At 41.9% G+C, this 16,204-nt stretch overlaps 1 protein-coding gene across 23 annotated transcripts in view; it reads left to right on the top strand.

Annotated features, from left to right (window-relative positions):
* Nucleotides 1-16,204, top strand: part of LOC309549656 (thyroglobulin-like) — a 330,286-nt gene that overhangs the window by 250,181 nt on the left and 63,901 nt on the right. The window lies entirely within an intron of this gene.

Below are 16,204 nucleotides of genomic sequence, written 5' to 3'. Positions count from 1 at the left end.
ATTGATTGACTCAAGAGAGGGCTTTGGTGAGTGTGGGCCAAGATGTTGCCTTACAGGCAATATCAGAATTATACTTCCTTCTTCCCCAGACCAAGTTCTTGTGCTGCTACCCTCCTACCTCTGTGGTCACTCTAGCCTTAGAATCACAATTAGAACACAGTCACATTAGGCAGATCAGATCCTGTCACTCAGCTGTATCAGATGGCTGGAAAGCTTCTTTAAATGTTCTTGTTGAAAGGTTGTTGTCCTGGGGTGGACCTAGAATTTATTTATTTTTTTAAAAGAGGGATTAAAGAGACAGTGGGGTTAATTTACTAAAACTGAAACACTCAGAAACCGGTGCAGCTGTACATGATAGCCAATCAGCTTCTAACTTCATCTTGTTCAATTAAGCTTTGACAATGAAGTCTGGGAGCTGATTGGTTTTGATACAGAGGTGCACCAGATTTTTCACTCTCCAGTTTTAATAAATCAACCCCAGTATGCCCACTCAGCTTTGTTCTAGGTGTACAGACCCAATCAATAAAATGTATGCAGATGTCTATGTACCCCCTGATAGCTTTGCCAACATAGGTCAAAATCCAGCCCCACTTCTAAGACTAGTGCACATGAGTGTCTGGAGTTAGAGCAAGTAAATTCAGGTTAAAATTGACTGGGCATTTGGTAGACACACAACAAAGTTCTGTCGGTAAAGCATTCATTTTATTTTGAGAAGAGCAGTACAAATTGAGAGTCTCAGGATAACCAGTCCACTCCAATTAGGTTTTCTGCTACCGGATATAAATGAGGGGGTGTTCACTTAATAGGGAATCATGAAAAAACAATTCACATGATTTATACAGCTTTATCAAACCCTCAGATTATCTTTTTGTGTATGGACAGTGCAGTTTCTTTTGCCCCTAAATCAGTCATTTAAATTGGGTTTCGGGATAGTTTCAAACTATAGTTTATGTTGTATTTTTTTTTTCCTTTTAGATGTACACATGAAAAAAAAAAAAATATATATATACATATGCAGTATATATATATATATATATATATATATACACACACACACACAATCACACACTGCCTGGCCAAAAAAAAAAAGTTACTACCAAAAAAAGATCACACACGTTGGCCAGCCTTTAGCTTTGATTACGGCATGCATTCGTTGTGGCATTGTTTTGATAAGCTTCTGCAATGTCACAAGATTTATTTCTGTCTAGTGTTGCATTCATTTTTCACCAAGATCTTATTCTGATGATGTGAGAGTCAGACCACTGAGCAAAGCCTTCTTCAGCACATCCCAAAGATTCTCAATAGGGTTAAGTTCTGGACTCCGTGGTGGCCAATCCATGTGTGAAAACAATGTCTCATGCTCCCTGAACCATTTTTTCACAATTTAAGCCCCATGAATCCTGGCATTGTCATCTTGGAATATGCCCATGCCTTCAGGGAAGGAAAAATCCATTGATGGAATAACCTGGTCATTCAGTATATTCAGGTAGTCAGCTGACCTCATTCTTTGGGAACATGCAGACCTAAATACCGGTGTTATGGCAGCAGATAACTGCCATAACCCTGGTATTTTTTTAAACGGCGGGCGATCGGCTTTCCGATAAGGGTGGTGCCAGTGGCAGATTCGCCGCGGGATCACCCTTCCGGGGCGGCAGAATAGGTGCCCCCCCTCCCGCCGCATCCTGGCCCTTTTCCCCGCTTACCGGACCCACCGGCAGCGGGGAAAACAATCCGGTCCTGGATCCTCACAGACAGGATGTTGAGGGAGGGCAAGCTTGCCCTCACTCGACTCTATGGTCTTGGAGGACCGGAGCGACGGCAAACGGTGTTGCATAGCAACCGGTTTAAAGGTCCCCCTTTTTTTTTCATCTTTTAGTGTACTTGTGAGATCTGAGGAAATTTTGACCCCAGATCTTACAAAAAAGAGGTCTTATCGTGCCCATTTCTATTACAAGAAATGTTTACTTTCCTTGTAATAGGAATAAAAATTATCAAATAAGAAAAAAAAAAACGGTGTAAAAATAAAAGATAATAAATAAAATAAATAGTAAAAAAAAAAAATGTAAAGCGCCCTGTCCCCGTTAGCTCGCATGCAGAAGCGAACGCATGCGGAAACCCCGCCCACATATGTAAACGGTGTTCAAACCACACATGTGAGGTATCGCCGCAATCGTTAGAGCAAGAGCAATAATTTGAGCCCTAGACCTCCTCTGTAACTCTAAGATGGCAACCTGTAGAAAATTTTAAAATGTCTCCTATGGGGAATTTTAAGTACCAAAGCATGACATGTTGGGTATCTATTTACTCGGCGTAACATTATCTTTCACATTATGGAAATTAACTTGGGCTAAATTTACTGGTTTCTTATTTTTTAATTCAAAAAAGTTAATTTTTTCCAATAAAATTGCGTTTGGAAGACCACTGCGCAAATACGGTGTGATAAAAAATGTTTCAATAATCTCCATTTTATTCTCTATGGTCTCTGCTAAAAAAAATATATCATTTTTGGGGGTTCTAAGTAGTTTTCTAGCAAAAAAAAAAATGATTTTAGCTTGTAAACACCAAGTGTCAAAAATAGGCCTGGTGGGTAAGTGGTTAATGTCATCCCAGTCTTAGTCCGTAGGGTTCGGCCCACGCTTTGCAGCTATAACAGCTTAAACTCCTCTGGGAAGTCGGTCCACAAGGTTTAGGAGTGTGTTTATGGGATTGTTTTACCATTCTTCCAGAAGCGCATGTGTGAGGTCAGACACTGATGTGAACGAGAAGGCCTGGCTCGCAGTCTTTGCTCTAATTTATCCCAAAGGTGTTCTATCAGGTTGAGGTCATGATTCTGTGCAGGCCAGTCAAGTTTCCCCACCCCAAATTTGCTCATCCATGTCTTTATGGACTCTCTTTGCAGATGACACCAAGCTATATAGTGGAATAATGTCCTCACAGGATGTCTCCAACTTACAAGCCAACCTCAATGCACTTTTTCATTGGGCAACTGAGATTTAATGTTTATAAATGTAAAGTTATGCACTTGGGGGCTAAGAATATGGATGCATCATACATACTAGGAGGTGAGCAGCTTTGAGAGTCACTAGTGGAGAAGGATATGGGTGTTCTGGTAGATCATAAGCTTAATAATAGCATGCAATGCCAAGCTGCAGTTTCCAAAGTGAGCAAAATCCTTTCTTGTATTAAGAGAGTCATGGACGCCAGAGAGAGAGATATAATTTTGCTCCTGTACAATTCATTAGTAATACCTCATCTGGAATATGCGGATCAGTTTTGGGCATCAGTTCATAAAAAAGATATTAGGGAACTGGAGAAAGTGTAGAGAAGAGCAACCATGGAGAAGAGGCATGGAGGAGCTCAGCTATGAGGAAAGATTAGAGGAACTGATCAATGTAAAAATACATAAGTGGTCCATATAGTGAACTTGGTGTAGAGGTATTCACTTTAAGGAGCATATTATATTACTGATGAAATGGTTGCTGTTTGAGTGGGAAAATCCAACAGGCTGGAAATTCTGCCGGTTCCTGCTTAACTAGCTGAATTTTGATTCATATATGAAGGTGTATCCCTCTAAGCAAGAAATCTGAAAGACATAATGTACTTTTTATCTTTCAGCATTTCATATTCTGAATATTTTGTGCACTCATTGACAGATTATACAAAATGTTTAAAGAAGCATCAGGGAGCCCTAGGAGGAGGGTAGCTTTTGAAAGGACATTTTGCACATGAGAGTGATGAAAAAGGCAACTACAAGTCAAATGTCACGGCAGCACTGGTTATTGTTTGTGTGTTAATGCAAATGACAAAGATATCTGCCGCTAAACTCGTCCTGTGCCAGCACCTCCAACATGCTGGGCTTCATATATGTCACAAATACAATTTCTTAATAAATGGGCAAATGTGCATTTACTTTAGGCCAACAAGTCACAGGAACCACCAACTGCATTTTTAGTATTACAGCCTGATGAATGATTATATAAAACGACTAATTCCTAAGCCAGTTGATGTTGTTGGGAATAAGCTACCCCAATATTTATAGATGGCAATCTCCTTGTTTGTGTATCTTATTTCAAAGCATGGGGTCCCTTTTATAAAAAGATATACTTTTGGGAATATTAAAGTGATCTGCTGTTTGTTAGCATTCCAGAAATACAAAGAATGCAATAAGAAATGTAAGAGCGCAGTCAGAGCAGCTAAAATAGTCCACGAAAGGCACATAGCAGAGGAGAGTAAAAAAACCTAAGACATTCTTTAAATATATATAAACAGTAAGAAAGTGAGACCAGAACATATTGGCCCCATAAAGGATGTAGTAGGGAATTTGGTTACAAAAGACAAAGAGAAGGCAAAGGTTTTAAATGCATTCTTCTCAGTTTTAACAAAGGAAACGACAGTATAGCGTAACCAAGACTGTAATGTTAATAAAACATCAAAGAATGCACCTTCATGGCTAACAGAAGACAGTATCAGAAATAGACTTGAAAAACGTAACATAAATAAGTCACCAGGACCAGATGGCTTACACCTGAGAGTCCTTAACCGGTTGCTGACCGCTTACCGCATATTTACTGCGGCAGTGTGGCTCTCCCAGGCAAACCGACGTACTGCTACTAGGGGGGCGAGCGTGCGCCACGGCGGCGCGCTCCAGCCTCCGCTCGTCAGCGGGGAAGCCGCTACAGTGGGCAGAGCCGCCTGACACCTGCAAACATTCCCTGCTGAGAGAGAAGAACGGTCAACTGTTGTAAACACAGCTGGCCGTTCTTCTCCCTGGATTGATCATAGAGCCCCTGTGATCCTTCTATATAGGATCACAGGTTTCTATGGTCATTTCACAAGCCATGCCCCCACAGTTAGAAACATGCCCCTAGGTACACATTTAACCCCTTGATCATCTATACTGTTAACCCCTTCCTTGCCAGTGTCATTATTGCAGTAACAGTGCATATTTTTAGCACTGATTACTGTAGTAATGTCACTGGTCCCCCCAAAAGTGTCAAAAATGTCAGTCAGGGGTCCGATCTGTCTGCTGCAATGTAGCAGTCCCACAAAAAAATCGCAGATCGCCGCCATTACTAGTAAAATAAAACAATAGAAAATGACATAAATCTTTCCCGTAGTAAGTAGATGCAATAACTTTTGCGATAACCAAAAAAAATATGTAGCAGAAAACAAATTGGCTTCAAATGTTAAAGAATTTGGATTTTTTTTTTAAAAAAAAAAAATTGGCAATGTTATATAGCAGAATGTGAAAATGTTTTATTTTATTTTTTTCAGAATTGTCGCTCTTTGTTTATAGCACCAAAAAAAAAAAAAAAAAATCGCACAGGTGATCAAATACCACCAAAAGAAAGCTCTATTTGTGGGAAAAAAAGGACATCAATTTTATTTAGGTACAGCGTCGCACGACTGCACAATTGTCCTTTAAATTACTGCAGTGCCGAATCGCAAAATATGGCCTGGTCATTAAGGGGGGAAATCTTCTGGTCCAGAAGTGGTTAAGGAACTCAGACAGGTGATAGCTAGACCATTGTTCCTAAATTTTTATGCACAGTTTACTGACTGGAATGGTACCAGCAGATTGGAGAAATACCAACGTGGTACTAATATTTAAAAAAGGGCTGAGATATATCCCTGGAAACTACAGACCATTCAGCCTAACATTGATGTTATGTAAGCTAACAGAGGGGATGATAAGAGACTATATCCAAAATTTCAGTAATAAAAACAATATCATTAGTGGTAATCAGCCCGGATTCATGAAGAATTGTTCTTTCCAGACCAATCTATTAACGTTCTATGAAGAAGTGAGCTACCATCTAGATAAAGGAAGACCTGTGGATGTGGTGTATCTGGATTTTGCAAAGGCATTTGATTGATACAGTTTCCCATAAATGTTTACTTTAGGTCTGTCAGCATGGACCATAGGGTGAGTACCTGGACTAAAAACTGCCTACAGGGGCGGGTCCAAAGGGTGGTGATAAATAGCGAGTACTCGTAATGGTCCTGTGTGGTAAGTGGGGTCCCCTAAGGATCTGTCTTGGGACCAATTCTGTTTAAGCTATTCATAAAAGATATAGAGGATGGGATAAACATCTCAATATTTGTGGATGATACAAATTTAAGCAGGGCACAGGATGTGGAAACCTTACAAGAAAATCTAAATAGAAAAATGGAGTGGGCAAATAAATGGAGGATTAATGTTGAAAAATGTAAAGTAATGCATTTGGGTACTAAAAATATGAAAGCAAATTACTCACTAGGGGGAGAACCTCTGGGGGAATCCAGGATGGAAAATATCCTGGGGGTCCTAGTAGATGACAGGCTCAGCAATGGCATGCAATGCCAAACTGCTGCAAGCAAAGCCAACAGAATATTGGCATGCATTAAAAAGGGGATTCACTCCAGTGATAAATTGATAATTCTCCTGCTCTACAAGACTCTGATCCAAGAGCATCTTGAGTATGCCGGTAAGTTCTGGGCACCAATCCTCAGGAAAGATGTGCTGGAACTGGAGGGAGTCCAGAGAAGGGCAAAAAAGCTAATAAAGGGACTGGAGGATCTCAGCTATGGGGAAAGACTATAAACATTGAATTTATTCTCTCTGGAGAGGAGATGCTTGAGAGGGGATATGATAGCAATGTGTAAATACCATACTGGTGACCCTAGAATAGAGAAAAATCCTATTAGCGAAAGGGAATTTAAAAAGACACGCGGCCATTCACTGAAATTGGAAGAAAAGTTGTTTAACCCTTAACTGCGTAGGGGTTTCTTTACTGTCAGAGTGGTAAGGATTTGGAATTCTCTTCCACAAGCAGTGGTATCAGCAGGGAGCGTCGATTGTTTAAAAAACTATTAGATAGGCACCTTAACCATCACAACATACAGGGATATACAATGTACTTTTGGCATAAACACAAGCACACTCACACACCACAGGTTGAACTGAATGGACTGGTGTCTTTTTTCAACCTTACCAACTATGTATGGCTCCTCCAGTGGGGAAGAGGGTCTTCATGGGGCAACACAGAATAGGGGCAAGCATGGCAATAACCTTTTTATTGCTTACCACATAGAGGGGGTAAGAATTGCCTTCATCCCTGACTTATTGCAACAAGCTGAAACCCTCTCTTGTTTGGTACTATAGTGGCAATTACATAATTTATTGATTATTTTGAAACCAAAATGGTATATTCTTAAAAATCTTACACATTTTATTTAAAAAAAATACAATAAAATTCCAATTCCAATTCACAATTTTATAGAAAAGTTACATCACACCATTCTTGTGTAGAATGCATAAATAGTACATGCAGAGTTGCGACCAGTGATACGTTTTCCAACGCGTTTCGAAAAAGCATATAGTATATTTCTTCATCAGGGATTACAATACCACTCTGAAAAATACAACAAGCAAGCAATAAGCTACCATATCTCCAAATATATTAATAACAAAATACCTTGATTTTCAAGTACAATATACATATATATACATATGTGTACATGCATATGTGGAGTACCATTGCCTCTCACCTCTCAGCACACCTGCAGCCCCCACTTTTGGCAGTCAATCCATCCACAGCAAACTGATCAAGTACAAGAGCCTTAGCAGAGACCTCCTTCAAAATAGCCTTCTCTTATTAGATCCTTCTCTGTATGAAAGGAATAGATATTTATCCATTTATATGTGCATTTACCAGAGGAACATAAGAACCTCTTATTTAACACATGTATGAAATTATATGAAAGCTAGATGATCCATACCTCGTTTTGCAAAAAAGGGGGGATAACATCATTATTTTAGACAGCTATCAAACCAGTTTATTCAGGTCAGTGATGATCTGCATATTCCCCTATTGGAAAAATAAAGGAAGGAAGAAAAAAGAAAGAAAAAAAGAAAAAACCCTGAAGATATCTCCACCATCTTTGTCGGCCAAATAACAATATCAATATGTATGTTGGAATAAACGTGCCAAAAGCTCCTCCCAAAAGAAAAAACTAGGGGGATTCTTGGTTTCCTAATATGGCTTCCTGTTTTCAGTTTCCAAACAAACACCCCACACACCAGGGGTGTGAAGAGACTGGGGTATCAAAGGTGATAACGTCAGCTCTGATGAAACGTGTCGGATCACGGCGTTCTGACGCCACCCTCTGCGTCCAGGAAGTGCGGGCGGCAAGCCGACCGGTCGGAGGCTTAGCTCCTTATTCACCCGAGGCGTAATATTCTGTTAATCCATGTGAGTGTATCTTTGTTGGCTTTTTATTAAATAGTTTTCTGGTTTTACGCTATGGCGTTTCCATCTTTTATTTTATGATTGCGCTATACGCTGGTTTATATGTGAATTGGCTTCTGCTGTGGGACTTCCTGAGACCTTCAGGCTGCCTCCTGATACAACATCCATCAGATTGCCCTTTGAACCTTACTGGTATCTGGTGGTGGTCTAATACAGGGGTGAGTCTCTCCTCTCTGTTTCCCTCACTGTGTGGAGATTACACATTCCTTATTTGCTGCACATCTTCTCCTTCATGCTGGATGGTGACTTACTTCTTTTCTGGTAAGAAGTATATACACAGGTTGTGACACAAGCACAGCGATGGTTTAATATTTCTTTCTCACATATCTCACATATCTGTTTGTGAAGGCGCAACACTTTGCATCCTTTGTGAGTGCATCCTTTTATTCATTTTTCACTTATTGGTTTTATATTATGGCGTTTATTTTTGTCATTTCATGTCAATTACCCTATATGATGATTACACCTTCACTTGAGTTGTTTTGACGCTATCATCACACCAAATCAAGTGGTCCTTTTTGGAACGGTTCCCGGTATTTGGATTATCTATGGGTTCACCACACCTGGTGGAGTGTGATCAGCATTAGAGTTGAGCGAACACCTGGATGTCCGGGTTCTGCGGGTTCGGTGGGTCCGGCTGAACTTAGAAAAAAAAAGTCCGGGCTCGTGAACCGGACTTAACCTGATTACCCCGATCCCGAACCCCATTGAAGTCAATGGAGACCTGAACTTTTAAACACTAAAATGTCTAGAAAACAAACATGGAAAGAGCTAGAGGGCTGCAAATGGCAGCAAACTCATCTTAAGAGCATGGCAAGTGCTCTGCAAACAAATGTGGATAGGGAAATAACATAAAATAATAGAAAAAACTGAAAAATAAAAAATAATTACCTTGAATGATGTAGGAGGGGGACGAGGCCCATATGGAGTAGGAGGTTGAGGTGGCGGTGGATGTGGCAGTGTAGGTTGAAGCGGCGGTGGAGGAGGTAGCCAACACTGGTTTTTGTTTTTAATTTTATTTCTTTTTAAATTAGGATACACCCCAAAAGAGTTAGAAAGATCAAATACAGCAATGGCTGGGTAAGGCCGGTATACATGTCTATTCTGCACAAGGTACGGACAAGTCCTGTGGGATCCATGTCTGGTTCATTTTAATGAACGTGAGCTTGTCCACATTGGCTCTGGACAGGCGGCTGCGCTTGTCTGTGATAATGCCCCCAGACGTGCTAAATACCCGTTCAGATAATACACTGGCTGCAAGGCAGGCCAGCACCTCCAAGGCGTAAAGGGCAAGCTCAGGCCATGTGACCCTAGAGTTGAAGGGGGCAGACCCGTCATGCAGTACGTCTAGGCGTGTGCACACATACTGCTCCACCATGTTAGTGCTGGGTCGTGGTGCTGCTGGTGGAGCTCCTGTTGCAAGGAGAGGACGTGGTCGATCTGTGCCAGCTACACACACAAGTGAAACACCTTCCTCAAGTGTGAGTAGGCGACAGAACCTGCAGCAGTATTTGGTAGGGCATCATGCACCTCTAGAAGTGATGAGGCCAGAAGAAGTACAGGCAATAGTAGATTGGGTTGCTGACAGTGCCTCCAGTTCCTTTACATTGTCTCCCACCCAGTCTTCTGCTGAAAGGTCAGAGTTGGCACCTGCAGCCGATGTCCATCAATCTTTCGCCTCACCCCCTTGCAAATCAGCCAAGCAGTCTGAGCCCCAAGTCATGCAGCAGTCTCTTCTTCTTTTTGATGACTCTGTTAGCATGGTTTCCCAGGGCCATCCACCTACCCCTGCTCCAGAAATGGAAGAGATTGAGTGCACCGATGCCCAACCACTTATGTCTCAAGATGAGTACATGGGAGGACCATCGCAGCACGTCTCGGATGATGACGAAACACAGGTGCCAACTGCTGCGAAATTCCGAATTGTGGAGACCGGCAAGGGTTGCAGGGGTGAAGACTGGCTGGAAGATGATGTGGAGGACGATGAGGTCCTCGAACCCACATGGAATGAACGTCATGCAGGTGACCTGAGTAGTTTGGAGCAAGAGGCGGTGGTCGCATAGAGCCACCAGCACAGCAAAAGAGGGAGCAGGGTGCAAAGGCGGAGCGGCCGTGCCCTAGACAATACGCCTGCTACTGCCCAATGCATCAAGGGACTGAGCACACCAAAGCCAGCTCAAAGGAGTTCCCTAGCGTGGCAGTTCTTCAGACAATGTGATGATGACAGGACGCTGTGCAATCAGGGCCTGAAATGAGGCACAAACCTTCTCAACCTGAGCACAACCTGCAAGACCAGGCATCTAAGTGCAAAGCACGAGGTGCATGTGGAGTAGACACCTAAAAAACCAAGAAAGGTCTCTGGCTCCTCCTGCTTACTCTTCTGCTGCAGTCTCGGCCTCTTCATCCACCTCTGTAGTGAGACCGGCACCTGCCACCCCGTAAACCGAGGATCTGCCAGCAACACCACCACCTGGGTCACCAAAAACCATCTCCACAATGTCCCGTGGAAACGTTCAGCTTTCTATCTCCCAAACACTGGAGCGGAAGAGGAAGTACCCCCCCTACCCACCCTCGATCCCTGGCCCTGAATGCCAGCATTTCAAAATTCCTGGCCTTTGAAATGCTGTCATTCCGTCTGGTGGAGATGCAGAGTTTTAAAAGCCTTATGGCAGTGGCTGTCCCACAGTACGTCGTGCCCAGCCTCCACTATTTTTCCAGGCAAGCCATCCCTTCCCTGCACAAGCAAGTGGGTGACAAAATCAGGTGTGCACTGCGCAACGCCATCTGTGGCAAGGTCCACCTAACTACGGATATGCGGACCAGTAAGCACGGTCAGGGACGTTATATCTCCCTAACAGCACACTGGGTAAATGCAGTGGCGGCTGGGCCTGAGGCGGATAGCAGTTTGGCGCATGCCCTTCCACCACCGAGGATTGCAGTGCGCTTTAGTTTGCCTCCTGTTCCTAACTCCTCCTACTCCGCTTCCTCATCCTCTACCGCCTCCTCATCCGGTCAGCGTAACACCTTCACCACCAATTTCAGCACAGCCAGGGGTAAACGACAGCAGGCAGTTTTAAAACTTGCCTTTTCGGGGAAAAAAAATCACACACCGCGCAGGAGTTGTGGAGGGGCATTCAACAGCAGACCGATGAGTGGTTGGTGCCAGTGAGCCTCAAGCCCGGCCTGTTGGTGTGCGATAATGGGCGAAATCTCGTAGCAACTCTGGGCCTAGCCGGTTTGACACACATCCCTTGCCTGGCGCATGTGCTGAATTTGGTGGTGCAGAGGTTCCTTAGAAATTACCCCGATATGTCAGAGCTGCTGCAGAAAGTGTGGGCCATCTGTGTGCACTTTCGGCGTTCTCACCCTGCTGCTGCTCGCCTGTCAGCGCTGCAGCGTAACTTCGGCCTTCCCGCTCACCGCCTCATATGTGACGTGCCCACAAGGTGGAACTCCACATTGCACATGCTGGCCAGATTGTACGAGCAGCAGCAGGCCATAGTGGAGTTTCAGCTGCAGCAGGCACGCATGAGTCGCTCTGCAGAACAGCACCACTTCACCATCAGTAACCGGCCCTCCCTCCGAGACTTGTGTGCCTTGTTGTGCTGTAACATATGCAGACTAGGCCGCAATTTAATATTTTTTCCCTAAATGGGTGTTTATTGAATAGCGGAATAGAACAACAGTATCCAAACGGTGTATCTCACAGTAACATATGCAGACTAGGCCGCAATTTAATATTTTTTCCCTAAATGGGTGTTTATTGAATAGCGGAATAGAACAACAGTATACATCGGGTGTATCTCACACGTACAGATACAGACTAGGCCGCAATTTAATATTTTTTCCCTAAATGGGTGTTTATTGAATAGCGGAATAGAACAACAGTATAGAAAGGGTGTATCTCCAGTAAAATATGCAGACTAGGCCGCAATTTTTTTTCCCCCTAAATGGGTTTTTATTGCAAAGCAGAATACAACAGTATGCAATGGGTGTATCTCACTGTAACATTTTAACTGTAACAGCAATTAACTTTTTATTCCCATAACTTCTTATGGGTTTTTATTGCAAAGCGCAATGGGTTTATCCCCTAAATGGGTTTTTAATGCAAAGCGCAATAGAACATTATGCAATGGGTGTATCTCACTGTAACATATGCAGACAGGGCCGCAATTTGCTTTTTATCCCCTAAATGGGTTTTTATTGCAAAGCGGAATACAACAGTATGCAATGGGTGTATCTCACTGTAACATATGCAGACAGGGCCGCAATTAACTTTTTATCCCCATAACTTCTTATGGGTTTTTATTGCAAAGCGCAATGGGTTTATCCCCTAAATGGGTTTTTAATGCAAAGCGCAATAGAACATTATGCAATGGGTGTATCTCACTGTACCATATGCAGACAGGGCCGCAATTTACTTTTTATCCCCAAAATGGGTTTTTATTGCAAAGCGGAATACAACAGTATGCAATGGGTGTATCTCACTGTACCATATGCAGACAGGGCCGCAATTTACTTTTTATCCCCCAAAATGGGATTTCATTGCAAAGCGGAATACAACAGTATGCAATGGGTGAATACAACAGTATGCAATGGGTGTATCTCACTGTACCATATGCAGACAGGGCCGCAATTTGCTTTTTATCCCCTAAATGGGTTTTTATTGCAAAGCGGAATAGAACAGTATGCAATGGGTGTATCTCACTGTACCATATGCTGACAGGGCCACAATTTACTTGTTATCCCCTGAATGGGTTTTTATTGCAAAGCAGAATACAACAGTATACAATGGGTGTATCTCACTGTAACATATGCAGACAGGGCCACAATTAGCTTTTTAGCACCTAAATGGGTTTTTATTGCAAAGCGGAATACAACAACAGTATGCAATGGGTGTATTGCACTGTAACGTATGAATGAAAATCTGAAAAATAATTGTCCCAGTAATTGGTGCTTGTTGAATAGCAGATTTGAAATGCAGTGTCTAAACGCTGAAAGTCACAGTAAAATATGAAGGAAAAAAGTTTTTTTCTTTTTTAAATGCAGATTAAGCAGACATATATGCACTGAGCTTGCATGAAATGGCCGTTAGACCGCTACACACCGCACGCCTTACAGGTTGGACACTGTTGTTGTTCTATTCCGCTATTGAATAAAAAAAAAAAACATTTGAATGAAAAACTGAAAAATAATTATTTTCCCCTTACATTGGTGCTTTTTGAAGAGCAGGTTAAAAAGCAATGTCTGTCTAAACACTGTATGTCAAAGTTAAATATGAAGGAAAAAAGTTTTTTTCTCTTTTTTAAATGCACGCCTTACCCGGTTGGATATTGTGGTTGTTCTATTCTGCGATTGAATAAAAAAAAAAACCCATTTGAATGAAAAACTCAAAAATATTTTTTTTTTTTTCCCTAAATACTGAAAAATAATTATTTTCCCCTTACATTGGTGCTTTTTGAAGAGCAGGTTAGAAAAGCAGTGTCTGTCTAAACACTGTATGTCAAAGTTAAATATGAAGGAAAATTGTTTTTTTCTTTTTTAAATGCAAATTAAGCAGACACATATGCACTGAGCTTGCATTAAATGTGCAGCACTGCACGCCGCCCACCTAACAGACTGATAAAAGTTTTTCTTTCTCCTTTCTCCTCCTCACTGGGCTCAGGTCAGGGCATAAAGATTGTGCACTGCACCCCCACACAATCAAATCAATGTAGATCGCTGTCTGATTAAAGAAGATTCTTCCTATTATTTCCCTCAAAGCAATCTCCAGCCTGACCCTACAATAATCTTCTATCTCTCCCTCCGGGCAAAAAGATCGTGCACTGCACCCCCACACAATCAAATCAATGTAGATCGCTGTCTGATTAAAGAAGATTCTTCCTATTATTTCCCTCATACCAATCTCCAGCCTGACCCTACAATAATCTCCTATCTCTCCCTTTGGGCAAACAGATCGTGCACTGCACCCCCACACAATCAAATCAATGTAGGTCGCTGTCTGATTAAAGAAGATTCTTCCTATGCTTTCCCTCAAAGCAATCTCCAGCCTGACCCTACAGTAATCTCCTATCTCTCCCTCAGCAAAGGTATCAGGAACCTCTCCCTAGTATAGTTTGAGCGTGATGCGCGGCGCTATGTGACTCCAGCTTATATAGACTCTGGGTCACATGCTGCACTGGCCAATCAAAGCCATGCCATTAGTAGGCATGGCTGTGATGGCTTCTAGGGCACACTAGTTAAACGCTTGCTGATTGGCTGCCTAGCACCTGTTGAAACCGCGCCATTAAAACTCCGCCAAAACATCAAATAACATTATTTTTAATTTATATATTGCTGGAGAGTGAATTGGTCAAAAGCACCACATCCCTAAATTGTAGTTAAGAAAAAGCAGGTTTGATGTTGGGACTTTTAAGGTGCTGATAATTATTGAATAATGGAGAAAAAAATAATTTTTTGTAAAAACAATTTGACATATTTTATTAAGGACAATTCCACAAACATGAACATGAATTCTTTTAAAACATATAAAAGAGGGGAGAAAGAACTTGATTATGTCTGCTCAACATGTTTCATCATCTTGTAATGGCTTCTTCAGGAGACTGACAAACATTTTTCACAAGTAAACATTCTATATTTAATGAGAAACGTTATGAGAAATATTGAAAACATACATGTGTATTAAGCGACAAATGTCAAAAATTACAGTAGTCACAATTTTCAAAATCCATATAATTACTATAAGAGCTATGAGAAAAACATACCTCAAATAACTGAACTTAGCCCATATATGGAGAAAGTTGTAAATGGAAACTCCCCTTGGATAGTGAAGGATAGAGCCAACCGCTAAGCATACGTCACCCCATAGAGGAGGAATGAGCCAAGTCACAGGGGAATCTGATGTTGATAAACAAAATGATTCTTAAATTTGTATAATGCAATGCCTAAAAAAGGGGGTTCAGATAACACATATATATAAATATGTATCTAATTATATTTAGCCTACAAATCAAGGATTTAGATTGATAAAGCAGTATTGTGTGCCTCAAAAGAGTATAGCTGATATAATGTATTTTGGTGATATCCTAATGAGACTGGAGATCATCTTAATGGAATTCCACTATATTTAAATAAGCAGAGAAACAAGAAAGAGCATTCAGCAAATGGTTAATAATGCTGTGATGGAGGCAAATAAAGGGATAAAGCCCTGGTTACCTTGTCCTAGATAGATTAAGCATGAATAATGTGGTCAAGATAAGATCAAATTCTCATATTGGGAATTGCCCAGAGGAGTTCAGTCTCAAGCAAGAATCCTGCAAGAGAATGTATGTTTTCAATAGAAGATATTGAATCTGCAATCAGAAAACAGACTGTGAGGATCACACATGGGAAGACTCGCATCCCATAGTCGGCTCCACAGTCTGCAGCAGGATCTGAGTAAAAGCAAAAACGTGAGATACCTGTGTGCGGTCTTCTTCCTCTCAACCGAACAGTCCAGACTGACTGTCGGTATATTGCTGGCATTTTATGGTAGTGATGTCCGGTTCATGAACGAATCGTTCTTTTGAATCGATTCTTTTCAGTGAACCGGATGACTCGGTTCTTCTTACTAAGCGAGTCGGTATGTAACAGTTCAGTATTCAGTGAAGGAGAGCTGGTCTGGGCTGATGGTAATATGATCCTAGAGTGAGGAGCTCAGCTCCTCCCTCTAACCAATCAGCGTCTCCCAGGCCAGCACACTGAATAGCTGGCCAGAAACAAGCCTGTAATGAACCGTTCAGGGAGAAGAGTCGAATCATTTCACTGATTAGTTCAGTACACCAGTTACTGAGGCAAAAGAATCGAAACCTATGAGTCGGTCTCTGTGAACTCAGTACACTAACCGTTCATCACCAGCACATACAGCTGTATAC

The sequence above is a fragment of the Pelophylax lessonae genome, assembly GCF_965119305.1.
Source record: "Pelophylax lessonae genome assembly, chromosome: 3".
Taxonomy (NCBI): Eukaryota; Metazoa; Chordata; class Amphibia; order Anura; family Ranidae; genus Pelophylax; species Pelophylax lessonae.
Note: the sequence above shows the minus strand (reverse complement) of the source record. Positions and strands in the feature narration are given on the sequence as shown.